The sequence below is a fragment of the Mytilus galloprovincialis genome, chromosome 12 (genome assembly GCF_965363235.1).
Source record: "Mytilus galloprovincialis chromosome 12, xbMytGall1.hap1.1, whole genome shotgun sequence".
NCBI lineage: Eukaryota > Metazoa > Mollusca > Bivalvia > Mytilida > Mytilidae > Mytilus > Mytilus galloprovincialis.
This window is the reverse complement of record NC_134849.1, coordinates 64,604,160-64,622,657: the sequence shown is the minus strand read 5'-3', so window position 1 is coordinate 64,622,657 and position 18,498 is coordinate 64,604,160. Positions and strand designations below refer to the sequence as shown.

The window sequence follows — 18,498 nt, the reverse complement described above, 5'->3', positions numbered from 1 at the left end:
GGCAGGAATGTGACAGTTGTTTTCAAATAGTCCGTTTCTTGTGTATGTTGGTGTTTGTATTATAGCAGTTTAGTGTTTCTATTGTTTTGTTCTTTTCATCTTATAGTTGATGTGTTTGTCTCTTTCAGTTTTGGTTTTTGACCTGGATTTGTTTTCTCCTCATAAATTTATGACTTTTGAAAAGGGTATACTATTGTTGCTTTTATTTTAAACCTATAGTCATGTTCATATCTTTAAGTAAATAGATGCATGTTATTATTTTACAAGAAAGGTTGCAAATCTCAAAAAATGTAATCAATCACGATGTCACTTCACGGACAGGGTATATAATAATATTTTTTCCGAATAGTTTAGTATTAAACAACCTTTCACGGTCAATGTATGTATCAAAATCGAGATATGGAGCAGACGTATGTATCATACGCTTCTATGTTCTTGTATTTGTCTTTGAAAAATATTAACTTTACTGCTCATTCCATTTTTTGGTAATATCCTTTGTCCTGGCTCGGTACTTATACAACCCGCTGTTGTGTTATTGTGCTAAGGTATTTGTTTTGTTTACTTGTCATTCATTTTCGTTTATGTGCTACCTCAGGAATAGATTACCTTAACTGTCTTTGGCAAAACATTAAGGAATTTTGGTCATCAATGTTCTTCAAATTCGTACTTTATTTGGCCTTTTTAATTTTTTAGATTCGAGCGTCACTGATGAGTCTTTTGTAGACGAAACGCGCGTCTGACGTAAATACAAAATGAAATCCTGGTATCTTTGATGAGTTAATTCACTACCACTGGGTCGATGCCACTGTTGCTGGAGATTTAATTCCCCGAGGTTATCACCAGCCCAGTAGTGCTGTGCTGACATGAATTATCATTGATATGGTAATATTTATAAATTAACTGACTGAGTGTTTAAAAAAATCGAAACTGTGAAATACTAAAGCTTTTCTACCTATATGTTTGCGATCTTTTTTTTGGCCAAATTGAACCCAACTGACTGCTTGTATCGATATGATATTTCATTATTCCGCTTTTATAACTTGTTAAAACGAAACAAATGGTGTATATATATTTATATATACAGATTGTATTGTCATCTTGGATCATCATCACTGCTGGTGATCCGATGGACTGTATCTTGCATTACTTTGTAGGATCCTTTACAATAGATAATTCAGCTGATCTGTAACAAATCCATATTCATGCCTAATCGCCTTGCACTATGCCCGACGCTCAGACCACTCGACCACCAAGGCTCTACAATAATAAAGTTTTAGGTGGCCGGTTGTTACCTTTCCATGTTGTTTTAATCTAGTGTCGTAACACAGTGCATGATATATATATACATCTAAATGTCAGTTAGTGTCCCTTTAACAAACCAAATAACCATTATAGTACAAGATCGTATCATCTAAATTGCTTTAAATCACGCAAAGAAATATAATACACCTTGTTTAAATACAGTGTCTGATATAATTGTATGATATGCTTTTGTTCCACTGAAACGAGTATTTACGTACACTTAAAAAAAATAGATATTGCATCTTTTATTGCTAGATGTAATTTTGTATGGTCGATTATCAGATATTCACCAGTACACGCACGTTATAATTTACCATTTTACAGTTTTACAACATGTTTATTTTGCTCCTGCATACGGAGTATATATCTTCCAATTGATACGATATTCCTGGGCTTGTATTTCCTATCGTGACTTCCTTGATAGAGGTTTGCTTCTCACAATTGCAAGGAAGGTATTAAACCAAGAGTTCCAAATGGTGAGGTTGAAATCATCCCTTCGTAATTTTTTACGGACGCCATCACGAGTTGGATGACCGTTATGGAATAACCGTTTTACAGATGGTATCGGCTTTGTTCCGTATGTCGTTACTACGATCCCCTTCCCTTTTCACGAATGTGACCTACCGAGAATTAGACTATTTACCGGGTTTTACCTAACATGAGAAACACGACGGGTGCCAAATGTGGAGCAGGATCACCTTCTGGAGCACCTGAGATCACCCTAATTTTTGGTTGGATTCGTGTTGCTAAGTTTCTAGCTTTCTATGTTGTGTCTTGTGTACTAGTATTTGTCTGTTTGTCTTTTTCTTTGTTAGCCATGGCGTTGGCAGTTTATTTTCGATCTATGAGTTTAACTGTCCCTCTTGTATCTTTCGCCCCTATTTTAGATATTTTACAATCATATCTCTAAATTTGGTTATTTAACATTGTATTGTATTAGGGAGTGTATTGAAATAGTTATCTTCCCGTTTGAATGGTTTTACAATAGTAATTTTGGGGCCCTTTATAACTTGTTGTTCGGTGTGAGCCAAGGCTCCGTGTTGAAGGCCGTACATTGACCTATAATGTTTACTTTTATAAATTGTTATTTGGATGGAGAGTTGTCTCATTGGCACTCACACAACATCTTCCTATATCTATATATTACCGGCAATAGAATAATTATGTATTTACTTTTCATACATTTTTAATATGGATCTCGAAAATAATGGTCAGATTTTTCATTATTAATTACAATTCTCTAAATTATCCTGTTATTGTTTATATAAATATTTATGAAGTTTACTGGAAACGTCTAACATAGTTTTGCTATACTGAAAAAAAACAGCCAAAATAAACTAAAGGTACAATAACGTAACATCTAAATTGATTAAGATATCGCGAAGTAATTTAATACACCTTGTTTAAATAAAAATTCTAATGTTAAAAGGAAACTTTTGAAAGGATTTTATAAATTGTTTATCTTTTTAACTTAAGAATTGAATACTGACGTCCAGTAGTGAAATGTCAAGCATAAATCTGAATTGATAATTAATGTTGAATTGTGGGTTGCAGTTTTGTATTGTCGATTACCAAATAGTTATCAAATGTATCAGACAATGATTTATTACGCCAGACGCTCGTTGCTTCTACATTAGACTCATCAGTGACGCTCAGATAAAAATAGTTAGAGAGCAAAAACAAGTACAAAGTTGAAGAGCATTGATGACCCAAATTTCAAAAGGTTGTGCCAAATACGCCTAAGGTTATTTATTTACGAACATCTTAATCTAACATTTAAAGTTCCATAATTAAGGAACACCGCAATGTAAAATTATTATTGAGAAAGCGAAAGCTTGATATTTTTAATTTGCATTAATTGTCTTAAAGTAATGCTCTCCGAAGTAACTATGTCCATTGGTACACATACAATTATATCGATTGACACTTTGAATAATTAGTTATCTTGGTGTAAAATTCCGTACACACCTGATTACACCAAGATAACGAATTTATTTCTCATGAACAATTTCTTTACTCATTTTTAAACCAGGATGTAAATTGAAAAATGGTAATGACAAATTTCCAGTGTAACATTTTTTCAACGTGCATGTTGCTGCGCTGTGTCAAATACTTTTTAAGGTCTTTCCCCTACGTGAGGAAAGACCTTATTGTTTTTCTAATGTTTTTTTTTTCTTCCAACATGTTTTTGACATGCCCTCCCCCCGTTTCTATTGAAGTCATTAAGACCAAATATTGACCATCGATAGATCTCATTATTACGTATTACCAGATGAGGCTGTGTAGGATTTCATCATCCCCTTTGAGAGTTATATCGCCTTGAAGCATTTTTTTTATTTGCATTTTTCTTCAAAAGTATTAGAGATAGAAAAGAATTGAAAATGGCAGCATGTACAGGAACATATGGCAATGTTAATAAACATAAAAAATGAGTAGGTTATTTACCCTGATAAGAAGTTATTCCCCTTGAAAAATTATTCATTTTTGGAAAAATGATATTTCGAGAACCGGTAGTCGTAGAGACTTGGGACCTTCACCAATATTCTTTAATTCATGCGACCTTTAATTTGCACCATGGTCAAAGGTCACCGAGTGCAAAAAGAAATTACGCTGCAATTTCAAGCTTGCATATTAAGAAAACTATAAGAGTTTGCTGCACTCATACTGTGTATAAAATGTTCCTCTCGACGAGCTTTACATTTTATAAATTAAGCTAACAAATGTCCGACTGTCTGTTCAAAAGTTACAAGAACGTAATTCTTAAAACTATAGTAACAAGTGTATATCTTTTAAAAGATAACAGATATCAACCTACTATAAACTGCAAAGATGATCAGTAATTCAAGACCTTCAATTTGAGGTCAATGTCAGGCCATGATGAAATTTAACCTTGACCTTCAAAGTGTAGTATGACCTTGACCTTGTCATATTTAAAAGGTCAAGTGGACTTGAGTTGAATGGTGGTAGTCCCATGTCTCCACGACTTCCGGTTCTCAAGTTTGGTATTGGATCATATATTTAATGATTCATTGTGACATAGATGAACTTTGGAATTGTCCCAATTATTTTTCTCAAATGATGTGCTTCAACTGTAGATCATTTATCATTTAACAGATTTGAGATATCTATTGTCGTTTTAGAGATAATGCAGTTTGAGGTTTTGCGAGCGGAGGCATGTATTTCTGAATCAACAACAGCTTACCACTTAAAATGTTTTAGAAAATGAAGAGGTTAACATAGTTATATGTTTGACCAAATACCAAAAACATTCCATGGAAATTTAAAAAAACACAAAAAAATCAATTTGAAATGTTCAAGTTTTGAATTGACTTTGTAAGTTTCATAACTTCTATTTATTTAGTTGATATTGCATCATTATTGGCATTTTATCAAATGGAGTCATCTGATATATCAAATTGAAGGTCTTAATAAACTCTACTTAAAAAAGAAAATTTTAAATCCCTTTTTTATCCCAGGGGGAAGGGTGGGGTCTTTTAGTGCAAACATTCAAATTTCTCAGATGGTAAGTTTGTCGCATATCAAATGAAAGAACAAAAAGCGTACATTTCAAATTTCAAATTGACATCCCCAAAAAATTGGTTGGATAGGGTCATTGAGTGAAAAAAATAAATTTTCTTTTAAGATAGGGTTGTTGTATATCAAATGAAAGGTCATGATGTGTTCATTTGAAATATTAAATCCTGGCCTCCAAAAATAAGTTGGATGGGGTTATTAAGTGCAAAAATCAAACTTCCTAGAACATGGCGTTGTCGCATATCAAATGAAAGATCATCAAGTCTATGTTACATATATCATACTTCCGATCTCGAAAATGTAAGCGGATAAGGTCATTAAGAGTAAAAAGCGAAAAGTTTCAGAAGGTTTGCTTGTCGTATATCAAACGAAAGGTCGTACAAAGTACATTACAAAAAACATCACTTTTACTGGAAAGAGCTTTCAATTGTTTAACAAACAATTGAGATACTAGTTTTCTTTATTTTTGGGAAATTCAGAAAAATTGTGTTCTTTTAAATTTTCGGGAGGGAAAAAATTTATAAATTATTTTTTTATTTTGTTTTTCAATTTTAATTTTTCATATTTAATCATTTTTTATTTTTAATATTTTTAATTATTTTTTTACATTTATTATTTTTTTTCATTTTGGCAAAAAAAAAATTTCTTCATTTTGGCAAAATTTTATGTTTTAAATTTTTTGGCAAAATTTTATTTATCCCGGGTGAACAAGGGTGGGTTGGTATTTACACCTGGGTAATTAACCAATCAGATTGTAGTATTTTTGATGCATAAAAAATAATGAATTTTATTATTTTCTATCATACTATTACTCCATTTATTTCACTTGACTGGGCTGGGATTAACAGGTTCGCTCATAATAAACCAGTCCATCTATAGATAGGTGTTTTAGGATAAACTCATCAATGAAGTGTCCAGTGATTCTTTTGTAAATTGCTTTGATGACACTGATAGGTGATTAGAAATCAACAATAATAATAACGGCAATCATCCTTATCACACACATCTTCAAATAGACTGTCCTAATGCAAATTAAAACGTAAGCTCCGCCCGATCAGTTGAAATAACATTGGTAATATCTACAATGAGTTTATATTGGGGATTTACATTCCGAGTCCAATATATTATGGAATATTTTTTTAACTTCATTTATTGTCGATATTGATTTGACATACTTCACTTCGTGATTTAACCACTGAGTTTCTGTGGTCATTGCCTTGCGATTGGTAGACTGCTTTTAATCATTTCACGTCAGAAGGTTTATGACCAAATTCGTCTATAAGTAAGATGAACTTTGCTTGTTGATGATGAAACCTTAGTTTCTTAACAACAAAAAAATAACAACAAAGAACCTAGTCAACGTATGTTATAAATCATGTCAGTACCGAAGCCTGACTCCTTATCTATGTATACACTCGGGAATAAGCATTCCACCAACAGAAGTATCAACCCAGTGTTAGTTCTTGAAAATTATGGTTAATTTATTTCTTGCGTCCGAGACAGAAACAATTCTACAATTTGAACCTCGAACTTTATAGCTCCGAGTGATTCTGATCATTTCTATGTAGATGAAATGTACGTCTTGTATTCCTAATTATAAGCTTTTCAATTTTGATTTTATCAAAATCACTGGTTCAATACAAAAGCTATCCCTATCCCAAGAGTTAGTGCTGACGTGATATATCATTGTTTTGAGCTTTTTTATTTAATGTACAGTTTATAATGTAATAAGTTCCTTCGAAACCCTTTCTAGGCATAGATTGCTGCATTTAAACTTCACACAATTTCCTGGAATTTTAATGTTCTTGACCTTTATTTTGTGTTTACCCTTCCAACTATTTTATCAAGCGCTACTTAAGTGTGGATACAAATTGCAATGATCATGTGTCTTTGTTTATAAACTGAAATCATATCCCAAGATGAGCTCAACATTTTACCTTATACATTATGTAAGAAAATTTGAAAAACTAGTAATGCATACATGTTTTTTTTTAGTTTTTTTATTTTTGTTTTGCTTTCAGTTTTTACTCTACAAATCTAGAACTGTATCAACCATCAAATATCTTCGAACTGAACTGTTTAATTGTTTTAAACACACAGTATAACAAAACTTATACCTGATTTATGAAATGAAAACTGCAAAAACTAAATAGTTACACCGAAATAACGTGAAGCCAATACAATGGACAAATTGTTAACGTTTACGGATAATACAGTTTTGAAGTCCGAAAACTAAACAATAGTGTTAGCCATGGATCAAAGAGAACGTAACAATTTTTACAAATCAATCACAGGAATTGGCATAGCAACTCAGTCAGCATGCTATGTCTTTGAGAGGTACTTGACATCAAACGGACAATCACTAGAAGATTTCATTAATCTTCATCAGCATGATATATGTCATTTATGTTATAACAAAGTAAAATGTCCTCATTGTACAACAGGATACCAGCTTCCTTATGACAAAGTGCTCTATGCTGAACAGTTGAACGATTTGTTTGATTCAGGATTGAAATTACCATGCCATAAATTTGGAAATCTTCCCAAATTTTACTGTTGTAAAAGTCGAATAGGGATACAAATAAAGGATTTAGATTTGACGTTAATACGTTGTCTGCTTGTTAATTTCTGCCAGGATTTATTTTGGATCGATTGCTTGAAAGGCAAGACATTTGAGAACTTCCTAAACAAAAGCAAACATAACATATTTCATATGTGGCAGGTAAACTCAAACTGTTGCCAATGCCCTGCAGGATACACTTATCCGTGTGAAAAGAGAAAACTGTTAGAACATGAATGGAAAACACTGTTTAACAATTCAATAACTCCGTGTCACTTCCATACACAGATATCCCTGCCAAGTCCATGCTCCGTGGCAGCTTCTAGTGGAATCATGTGGCAACAACTGAACAGTAAATTGAGAATAACTTTACTTGATTTTTGTGAATTGAAGAAAGATCTGGAAAAACTAATTAAACTTCGAAATAACATTCAGGGACATCGGGCAGCACGCGAGATGACGCATATGACCGATGCAGAATTCAATGACAAATGGATGGAAATAGAGGACGTCACATGTAATTTGATTCGGCATGGAATTCAGGACACTTATATTGCAACTCAAATCGAAGATGAACAAATAAAAGAACTGGTAACTCTGAAGAATAAAAAACTAGATGGTAAGTTTAACCATTGTTTAACTGTCAGATATAAGTTTTATTTTTGTCATTTCGGTTCTTTTATAGCTGATTATGCGCCATGGATTTTGTTCATTGTGGAAGGAGGTAATATGATTTTTGTTGACCTATATGTTATTATCTTATTTTTATATCAGAGTTTCAAAATGACAAATTTAGCATTTTTTTTTTTCATTTATAAAGGGATATAACTAAAGAACATTTAAAGAATGTTCATCTGCCAGAACTCAAAAACTAACTAGGCAAACAAATAAACGATAAGCAAATAAAACAGATATAGAATGTGGTAGGATTAGACTAGTTTTTTACGATTAAGCCTCCAATTCGGGATTGTCACAATAAAATGTTTGTTTTTATATGCCAAATCTTACTTTGAATTTCGGGTTCCGTTATAAAGTTAATCGACCTTCAGGTTCAAAAGGGTCCAAAACTCAACTTTTATTGATTTCATCAAACATTAATACTGCATCCTTCGAGATCTTTGATATACTGAGCATTGAGTTATCTATATTTAGATGTTAAGCAGTAATAGGTAAATGTCCAATTTCACATATTTGAGTTTTTAAACCGCTTTTATTCTGTGTCAGACAACTATGCTGTGATAATAATTCAAATTCAGAGCTGTTTAAAATTGAAAGTTGTGTCCATACTTGTCCCAGCTATTTATAATTCGACCTCTGTGATCGTATCAAGCTTTGCAATCAAAACTATCATGGATAGAGAGAAACTGTTAGCATGGATGTTTATGCTTGGACAATATCATAATTACACTTGTTGTTTTATTGGTCTCCTATTTTTAAGGACTGTTTTAATTAAAAAAAAAATGTGGCTGGTCATTTAAGTGAAGGAGTAAGGGGGAACTGAAAAGATTTTCGTAACATACATTGTATAGCGTTATTAAAGTAAAAAAATAACATGCTCATGGAACTTAAAAAGCGACTCGTTTGTTTTGTTTTTATATCTTTACGATATCAATTATCTGAACATGTGAAAATAACCTTAGCTGAGAGGGTTCTGAATGAAAAATTAGGCTGCTTGTGAAAAATGTTTTGAAAGATTAACGATTAAGGCTCTAATATAAAAAAAGAAAACAAGAAGATGTGGTATGATTGCCAATAAGACAACTCTCCAACAAAAACAAAATGACACAGAATGTAACAACTATTGGTCACCGTACGGCCTTCAACAATGAACAAACCCCATCCCGCATAGTCAGCTATAAAAGATTATTGATCCCATGTTTGTGGTTATTACATGTCTCACTGTTTCAACATGTTCAAACCCATTTTGCTTTTTAAAATATACACTGTTCAATAAAGGGAACTATGATTTCAAAGACTTATTAGATTCCGTATGTGCATATATTTTAAAAAAAATAGTCCATTTTTAGAACTTGAGCATATGCTTTAGTAGGTACAGTATTTAAAAAAATGCATATCACCAATTCATAGATTTTTCATATCTATTTGTGTTTTTTTATTTTCTCATTCTGTTAAATGTTTATTTTTTTCAGATTTAGAAGAAAAAAGAAAACAAAGAATTGGTATGTAAACATCTATTCATATCTCCTTTTATTCATGCTTGATTTACATTCCAAGAATTATACAAATCGCTCAATTTTTATTTAATGACACTTTCAAGTTGAACTGATGACTTGAGTTGATATATTTGCTTATTTTGCATTATATTTGAAATAACTGTACTGTTTTAAGCTTTATACATACGTAGTTTCATTGTCATGTTTCTGCTATGATTTGACAGGAAAATTATGCCAATGGACGTCTGCAAGCTTGAAATACAATACAGTTATCTCGTAAAATAATTGAAAGTTAAAATAAAACACACAAAATGTAATTGCAATGTATCTACAACATGTACAACAAAAAGGAAAAATAACCGATTTATTATTTGATTTCTTTTCACATGGATCCACATGCCTAATAATTGGTTGTTTAACTTTGAACGTAACTATATTTTGAAATGTATGTTTGGGTACACTCAACCCTTCACTCACAGTGGCGTAACAGTACAACACAAGAAAAAAGTATAAAAATAAGTTGGAAAAGGTCCAACTCATCAAATGTCAGTAAGGTTATATACATGTTTTTTACATAAGATGTAACTGACTTTGAACTAACTGTCAGTAATTTTCATCGGAGTTCAGTATTTTTGTGATTTTATTTTTTTCATTGTGTCAAATTTTTAATCAACATTAATGCATTGACAAAGATCGATAGTCAGGGCTGCGATTCTGACATATGTGTGTGTAATTATTCGTTTTGACATTCATATGACCAAATGGAATAATCGGATCGTCTGACGAATTGTTTGTGGAAAAAGCTAATATACATGTTTTTTTCATAAGTTGTAGTTGACTTTGAACTAGCTGTCAGTAACTTCGAGTACTTTCAGATTTATGATTAGTATCGTCTGGTTTTGATTCTCGTCTAAGTATCCGTCCACGTTCACTTTCTGTTATTGTTGAATGTAATTCTATTTATATCCATTTGATGAGTTGAACCTTTTCCAACTTATTTTTATACTTTGTTCTTGTGTTGTACTGTTACACCACTGTCCAAAGTAAGTGAAGGGTTGAGTGTCCCCAATCATGTTTAACCAAGCAACAGCTTTATATGCCTGTCCAAAGTCGGGAGTCTGAAGTCTGGTGGTTGTCTTTGGTTCATGTCTATCTTATTTGTTTTTTTCCGTAAAATGTTTTGTTATACATTAGGCCGTTAGTTTTCTCCATTGATTTATTTGTTCATGTAGAGGGTTTTTAGAGCCGACCATATGGTATTGGTTTTCTTCATTGTTAAAGGCCGTACGTTGGCCCATAATTATTCACATCAAGTTCATTTGAACATTATTTTTATATAGTTGTCAATCTTATAACTTTTCTTGCGTTTTTATTTTTCTATTTTGTTTATTTGCGTAAATTTTGATTTTATATGGTCTTTGATGTACATCCTCCTTTGTATCAATAAGCATTTCCCTACGTTATAGAACAATAAAGTGAAATCAATCGTATGTACATATTAAAGAGCTTACATGTACTTTACAATATTAGCACATGGACAAAAACTGAAGTAATGTGTCTCAAATTTTTATAAAAATTTTTGGCTGATTTTGATTGTAACGATGCGATGAAATTTCGTAAAAGTTATCTACCTTTCCAAAATAGATTCGTTACTCCTAAACCATGTAATCCGTAAGCTGTACAAACCCACAGTCTTTTTATTTAAGGTTTTTAGTCCTAGCTTAGAAAATTTGATAAAGGTTATTTTCTCAAATTTTATTTTTTTCTTGTTTAATCATCATCTCCGCCATAATTAGAAATTTCTTAATTTGTACAATGTTATTACTTAATTTCTTAATTTGTTACATGCACTTTTTTAATTTGTGAAATGTAATTTTTCATTTTTTTACATGTATTTTTTTCCTTCCGATACATAATTTTTAACATTATTTGTTTTTAACTTGTAGTTTTTCTTTATAGAAACGGAACTTTTAATTGGCTGTCAGTGGCAACAATTGCATTGCAACAATCTCTCAAAACGTGACTCAACAAAAGGAACAATTTACATTTCACAATTAAAAAATGTATAAATTCATGTAACGAACGAAGAAAATACGTTATCAAATAAGAAATTGCATTTCAAATTAACATGATTTAGAAGTTACATTTCACAAATCAATAAATGTAGAAATGCATGTAACGGATGGTAAATGTTCATTTTACAAATTAAGAAATTTCATTTTACAAGTAAAGAAATTGTATGTCATAAATTAAGAAATTACATTTTCATGATGTTAAAAACAAAGAATTGTTTAATTATAGCTGATAGTTGAGGACCACAAATTCCTAAATGTTTTGCCAATGATAGTTAGGGTAATCTTTTTGTGAGATAGAAAAGCCTTTGTTTTTCAAAAGTTTATGATTTGTAAACAGTTAAGGAGACTCGAGGGTACAAAAATTTCAGCAAAAATCGAAACATTTTTTTTTCATTACCAATTTTATTCATTACACTATTAGTTGTTACTATGATATGATACAAAATCAACCAGAAAAAAACCGATTCGTTTTGTACCCAGATGACTTTTATGTTTATATCATTGAAAAAGATAAAAATAATCTTCCTATGGTAAAAAAAAAATGCATTTGTTTGCGTTAAAATATCTTTTTCAACTTAATGATGACCGATGTTTATTATTATTTTTTTTTCAAATAAGATGTACTTAAACTTAACAATTGTCAAATCTAAGAGATGTCTGTAATTCAGTTCTTTTTTATTTCGATATAGCCACTATTTTTCCTATTAGTTCTACAGAAAAAAAGGACCTTAGCAAAAATGCATGCTTCTTTCAAACGTAGATTGTGAGCTTAAATGAACGGTGACCCCATTTTTTAATTTCATTTTTCTATTAAGTTCATTTATAGAAGAAAATAGCGAAATTCTATATTTAAAACAAAAATGGATTTATATCGTAGAGTCCCCTACATTTCTAATTATGTTTAAATCAATGATAATTCATGTCAACACAGAACATTTTTTTGTTGTTACGAAGGAGTTGCAATAACTAGAAAAAAAGTGTTTAAGGAGATGACTCCTACAAAAGGGGAGTTTCAAAAACTGCTTGATATACTAACCTACTTTCGAAATGCAACACTAGATTTTTTTTTTGTTATTTTTGAATGAATGTGTCACCGTCAAAGGCGATGACTGCCTGTTACAAATGCCAAAATGATTGTCAAAAAGGTCAACAAATTCTGTGTCTGACATGTTTTGGGTTCTGTTCCACAACTTCTCATTTTGCATTTGTTCAACCCATTAATTGGTTTTGGCCATTATGCGGTTGGAACTTGAGGGTTTTAAAGGTTTTCCTTCAGTCGATTATTTGGCAATTCAGTTGACGGAAAAAAAAATAATAAAACGAGATTCTGAATGCATAGAGTATGGTTGCAGCACGTTTATGATTTCCTGTTTGCAGTATTCTTCAGGACTGATTCAGTTTTTATTTCTCAGTCTTGGCAATATGGAGATATCGATGCAACATTTTTCAACAGATTCAAGTGTGGCAAAGGATTGTCAGTTGACGGAAAAAAAAATAATAAAACGAGATTCTGAATGCATAGAGTATGGTTGCAGCACGTTTATGATTTCCTGTTTGCAGTATTCTTCAGGACTGATTCAGTTTTTATTTCTCAGTCTTGGCAATATGGAGATATCGATGCAACATTTTTCAACAGATTCAAGTGTGGCAAAGGATTGAAAGAACTGTTTCAAAAAGCAAAAGAAAACTGAAACAATCTTTCTTGGGTCCAAAATTTTGATTTAAGAAATTCGTGCGACTTAAAAAAATCTGAATGTTCAATAACCACAGGTAAGTTAGATTTTGATTTTTTTGTAAAGAGAAAGAAGTATGGTAAGCATGAAAAGTAGTTGTAAGAGAATCAAACAAGATTTGGTACAAAAAATCAACAAAATGAGTGTTGCGTTTTTAAAGTCGTTCAGTATATTATACATGTTATATCCAAAACATCTAAGCGATATCTTGTGAAAACATTTGTATCGCAAGAAAAGGGTTTGGCGAACAGCTGAAAAAATAATAACCAGAACACAATTAAAGGGTTCATCCACAGAAAGGTGGAAGGACGTAATAATAACCAGAACAAAGGCATAAAAAGTCTTTCCAGGAAAACGTCGAAAGAACTTGGGTTTGAATCGCACTATAACAGTTTTCTCTATGTGCTAATATTTTAAAGTACATGTTAGATATTTAAAATAAACGAACGATTAATTAACCAAAAAATGTTATATAACGTAGGGAATTGCTAAGTCAAAGAAGGAGGTACATTAAGCCCATATAAGGTCGAAGTCAATACATTTTTAGAACTGCTCCTCATTTCCTCATCCTATAGGAAATGCCTCAAACAAAGAAATTTTCATGAATGTCAAAAGGTTTTGCTGTCATGATAACATATACTTTTGTGCGTCTACTATAAACGCAAATGCAAATTAGATTGTTACTAAGTAAGTTGTTGAAATTGTATCTGTTTAATTTTTCAGCTTTAACAGAGCTTGAAATCGAAGGACAGATAAAAAGAAATAATTTTGTAAAGACCAGAGCTGTCGATGAGGCTATTAAAATAATGGAATCTCAAAACATGGTCGTACTTACAGGATCAGCCGGCTCTGGAAAGTCTGCAACTGCTATTTATTTATTGAAACATTTTCAAATGACCAAAAGCTATCAAGCCTTGAAAATATCAACATTTACAGATCTTTCAATTCTTGTTAAACCCAATACTGACGAACCTTTCATAGTGCTTTTGGAAGACATATTTGGTCGGACAAATTACACATATGTGGAAAACAGTGATAGAAATGTGATAAGCGAATTGGGTACATGCATAGGTAACAAGTTGAAAGTTATCATAACAATACGTACAACAATAATAAAATCATGCATGTCCTTGTTTCACACGAGCAATGTGTTCTGTGGTCTTCATGTTGTGGATTTATAAAGGGATTTTCAACTAGTTAAAACAGAGAAGAAAAGATTGTTAGAGAGATATTTAGAGTTGAATAACATAACTGTATCGGAATTTGGAAACTGCATGGACAATCAAGTACAACCAGATGCAGCTGTTACTATCAGCAATAAAGTAATAGATGAAATAGTACACTTAGATACTGTGGGTGGTTTTCCGGAAAATTGTCGTCTTTTCACAACCATTCGGTGTTTTACTAGACTTGGTATCCACTTCTTCCGCCACCCTACTATTTCAATTAGAAATGAAATTGATGCTTTGAGAAGAGCAGACGGAAATGACAACATATCTTTCAAACTAAAGTCCAAGTTCACTGCATTAGTATACATGCTGTTTAGTAATGACGTTCTGTGTGAGAACTCATTAGATTTCTGTAAAGTTCAAGACATTTTTAAATCTGTGAATGGTGGTGGTACAATAATGGAACACCAGTTTATTGATGCTGCTGATGATATGGTAGACCAGTACCTTACATACAGTTCACTTGAGAATGCTTATTACTTCCAGCATAGAATAATAGCAGAAGCTGTTATGATTTCCTATAGTAAATGCAACATATCACAGGTGATAAGTATGTTGAATCCTGACTTCATTGCTGAAATGGTGAAACCAGACTGTTACATAGAAAAAGAAGGTGAAGTTGTTTTCAAAATTCCATCAAATAATTATAGACATCTTGCTAATGCTATTAAAGAGTTGCTGCTTCTAAAACCTATTGGTGGATGCTTTATTGAGTATATTCTTTCAAAAAGTGAAATTTTTGAAAACGTGGAATTTCTGTGTGCAATTGTAGAAACATTTGAATGTCTATTCAAACCAAAAGAATTTTTGTCATGTGAAGATATTGAATTAAAGAAACGTGTGTGTAAACTTTTGGATTTGTCATTTAAAAAGATTGCTTCTTTGAATAATAAAGATTGCTTGCATTTCATCTGGAAAATATTTGCTAAAAAAAGTATAACAACCCCGTCATTTATACTTTCAATGTGCAGCGTGTTCATTAAATTTGATAAAGAAAAATATCAGATGGAGTTACTGGAATGGATGGTTTTGAATAGCAATCAAATGTTTATTGAACAGTGTTTTGAAAAGACATGTTGCTATCAATCTCATTTCCTGGAAACATTAGTAAATAATGAAGCTTTAATAAGTAAATTGAATGACGTCTTGTATTCACCTGGAGACAATAATGTCCAACAAATAATCATTAATCATGCATGTCAAGTAGGCAACTACAACATGTTTCTTATGATGATGAGTAGACATGGTGACGTCATCAACTTAGGAGAAATATTTCTGAGAGCATGCTCTAATGATTTTGATGACATAACAATTGTGGAATGGCTTATTGATCATTACGATTTTAAACTATTGAATATGCAACAGGCTTTTGAAAATATTTACAAATTTTGGAATATTTACAAGAATATTATAAAATCTATATTAAAAAGTAGTGGAAATAACGCCAATGAATTCACAAATAAACTTTTAGTTGAAGCTTTCAAAACTGGAAATCTAGAATCAGCTGAGTTTCTAAGACATATAATCGATCTTCGAACATTTGATATCAGAACAGCTGTATATATGGCATGGAACAGTCATGTATATGAAATAATTGAATGGTTACTAGAACATTCACGTAGTATGCAGATATCGTCACAAATTTATGACATACCAGTTATACGAATCATGAAATGGAGAAACCTACCTCATTCAAGTAACATAGAACAAGTGCTAGACGATGCAGTGGGGTCAGGAGAATACGGACTTGATCTCATAACAGAAGGAATGAAACCCAATAGAAAAATAGCGTCAAATGTATTCAAAATTGTAGCTAAATTCAGTAAAGGCAGGAAACAATCCTTCGTGCAATCGTGTCATCGAACACATTTTGACATAGAACATATAGAAGGTGTCTTCCTAGATGCCTGTAAATCAAAAAACCTTGAGGTGCTTGAAATGGTTTTAAATTATTATGACGAAGACACATACGGTCAAATGGTGACAAAAGCCGGTGAAGACTTTAATAGCTTTAACTTTTATCAAGTCTGTCAGTTCTCAAAATTGCCTTCTGTTATTTTCCAGAATACACCGATTGATGTTCTACACAAAAACCCTGGTTTGTTTCCTATTGCAGTTAAAGAGACAGTTGAAATATTTTTGAAAAAAGTACATCCTACAGCTGATGAGATCTTCGGCTACTCTTTGGATAATCGAACATTACAAGTCACTAAATTATTGTTAGATAATTTTCCAATTTCTGACTTTAAGATATCTACACATCTCATTAAAGTTATCAGAGCAGGAAAACATGAATTTTTTGACAGCATTCTCCAAAATGTAAATATCGATTTATTAAATATTGATGAATTACTCAAAGAGATAATCATTAATGGAAAATGCAAAAGCTTGTTGTTGGACGTTCTTCAAAGAAATATGTCCAAGCTCAACCTACAGAGCAAATTGCAGGATAAATTCATTCTAGCATTACACATAGAGGATTTAGAGGTATTTGGATTTCTCTTGCGAAACGTAGATCATGAAAATATTAATGCCAAATATTTTGTTATTGAAGCGTTGCAACAGGGGAAGTTTAATTTTGCACTTCTAATTTTGAGAGAGGTTAGTGTAAATGTACTAAACATGAATAATGAAATAAAAGATGAACTTATACATTCTATAAGTTTACAAGATAAAACATGTGTACGACGAATACTCATGAACTTTCCGAATGTGAATTTCAGTGAAATTTTGATATCTGCAACACAAGATGGAGATGTATCGATTATAAACGATATAATAATTAAACGGGATGAAGACTTTACATTTAACAGTAGACAATATATAGAGATTGCCCTTCAACACAGACAGCCAATAGCCGTAAAGATTTTTGTGGAACACAGTAGTTACATTTGTAACTTGGATGTTAAATTAGAATTAATTGCCTTTGCAGAAAAAGGCAAAACCAGGATATGTGAGTTATATGTGGAAGTGATTGATACTTATAATAAAAGTTTAAAACTAACCCCTGGAAAGACCCCTGTAATGAGCAGCCATATTATGTGGCAATTTGGTTATAGTTTTGAAGATGACCACATAGAACATCAACTTATGTCACGATTACACCTGATGGACTTAATAGATTTACCGGATTTATTCGTATATGCGTTTGATTGTTTGTTTAAAGATGACAGGCATTATGGAAGCAAGTACAAGGAGAGCGCTAGCATGATTTTGATTAATTTCGGTGAAGATGTTGTCAAAATGGTTGTTGACAGATTAATAACAATAATAGGGCCTTCAAATCGTTCTCTCTTAAAAGTTATATTTGCTCATGTATGTCATGAATGTAAAGAAGGAAAACAACTTTGTGCCACAATTTCAAGATTGGAAAAAAAGTATGACATTTCATTCTATGAAACATCATAGAACAAAGACCAACGAGTATTGTACACGTAAAAGATGTTTGATAATTGAAGACCATAGTAAGTGATATAAAGAAAAGATATAGAACATATTGTTCAAACGAAACGGATGTAGCATTTCTAATTTTTCAATAGGTAAACTCATTAAATGTTTACTGGATTGCTTATCTCATTTGCATCAAAGGATTAAATCACTATATAGAAGTTGCAGTCATCATTTATGCTATATGTTATTTTAATCAAGCAGCCAGGCCTAACAATGTAAGAACTCATATAATAATATTAAAGCAAGCTTGGTTGATTTTATAGTCCTTTTGAGTGACATTACTGCCAAACAAAATCATGATGCTATGAACATGCTTGAACAAGCAAGCAATATGTCGGAAGAAATGTACGACTAGTACTTGTAGCAAACGTTTTGTGACATTATATGAAAACAGTGTATTCCGACATATTGGCCATAAGCGTTTATTGTGTCCTTGGTTAA

General features: G+C 31.8%; 1 long non-coding RNA gene across 1 annotated transcript; it reads left to right on the top strand.

Annotated features, from left to right (window-relative positions):
* Positions 1 to 6,896: 6,896 nt before the first annotated feature.
* Positions 6,897 to 16,724, top strand: LOC143054548 (uncharacterized). The gene is made up of 3 exons (XR_012971725.1): positions 6,897 to 8,015; positions 9,547 to 9,576; positions 14,102 to 16,724. It is a non-coding gene; the product is annotated as an uncharacterized LOC143054548 (long non-coding RNA).
* The last annotated feature ends 1,774 nt before the right edge of the window (positions 16,725 to 18,498 follow it).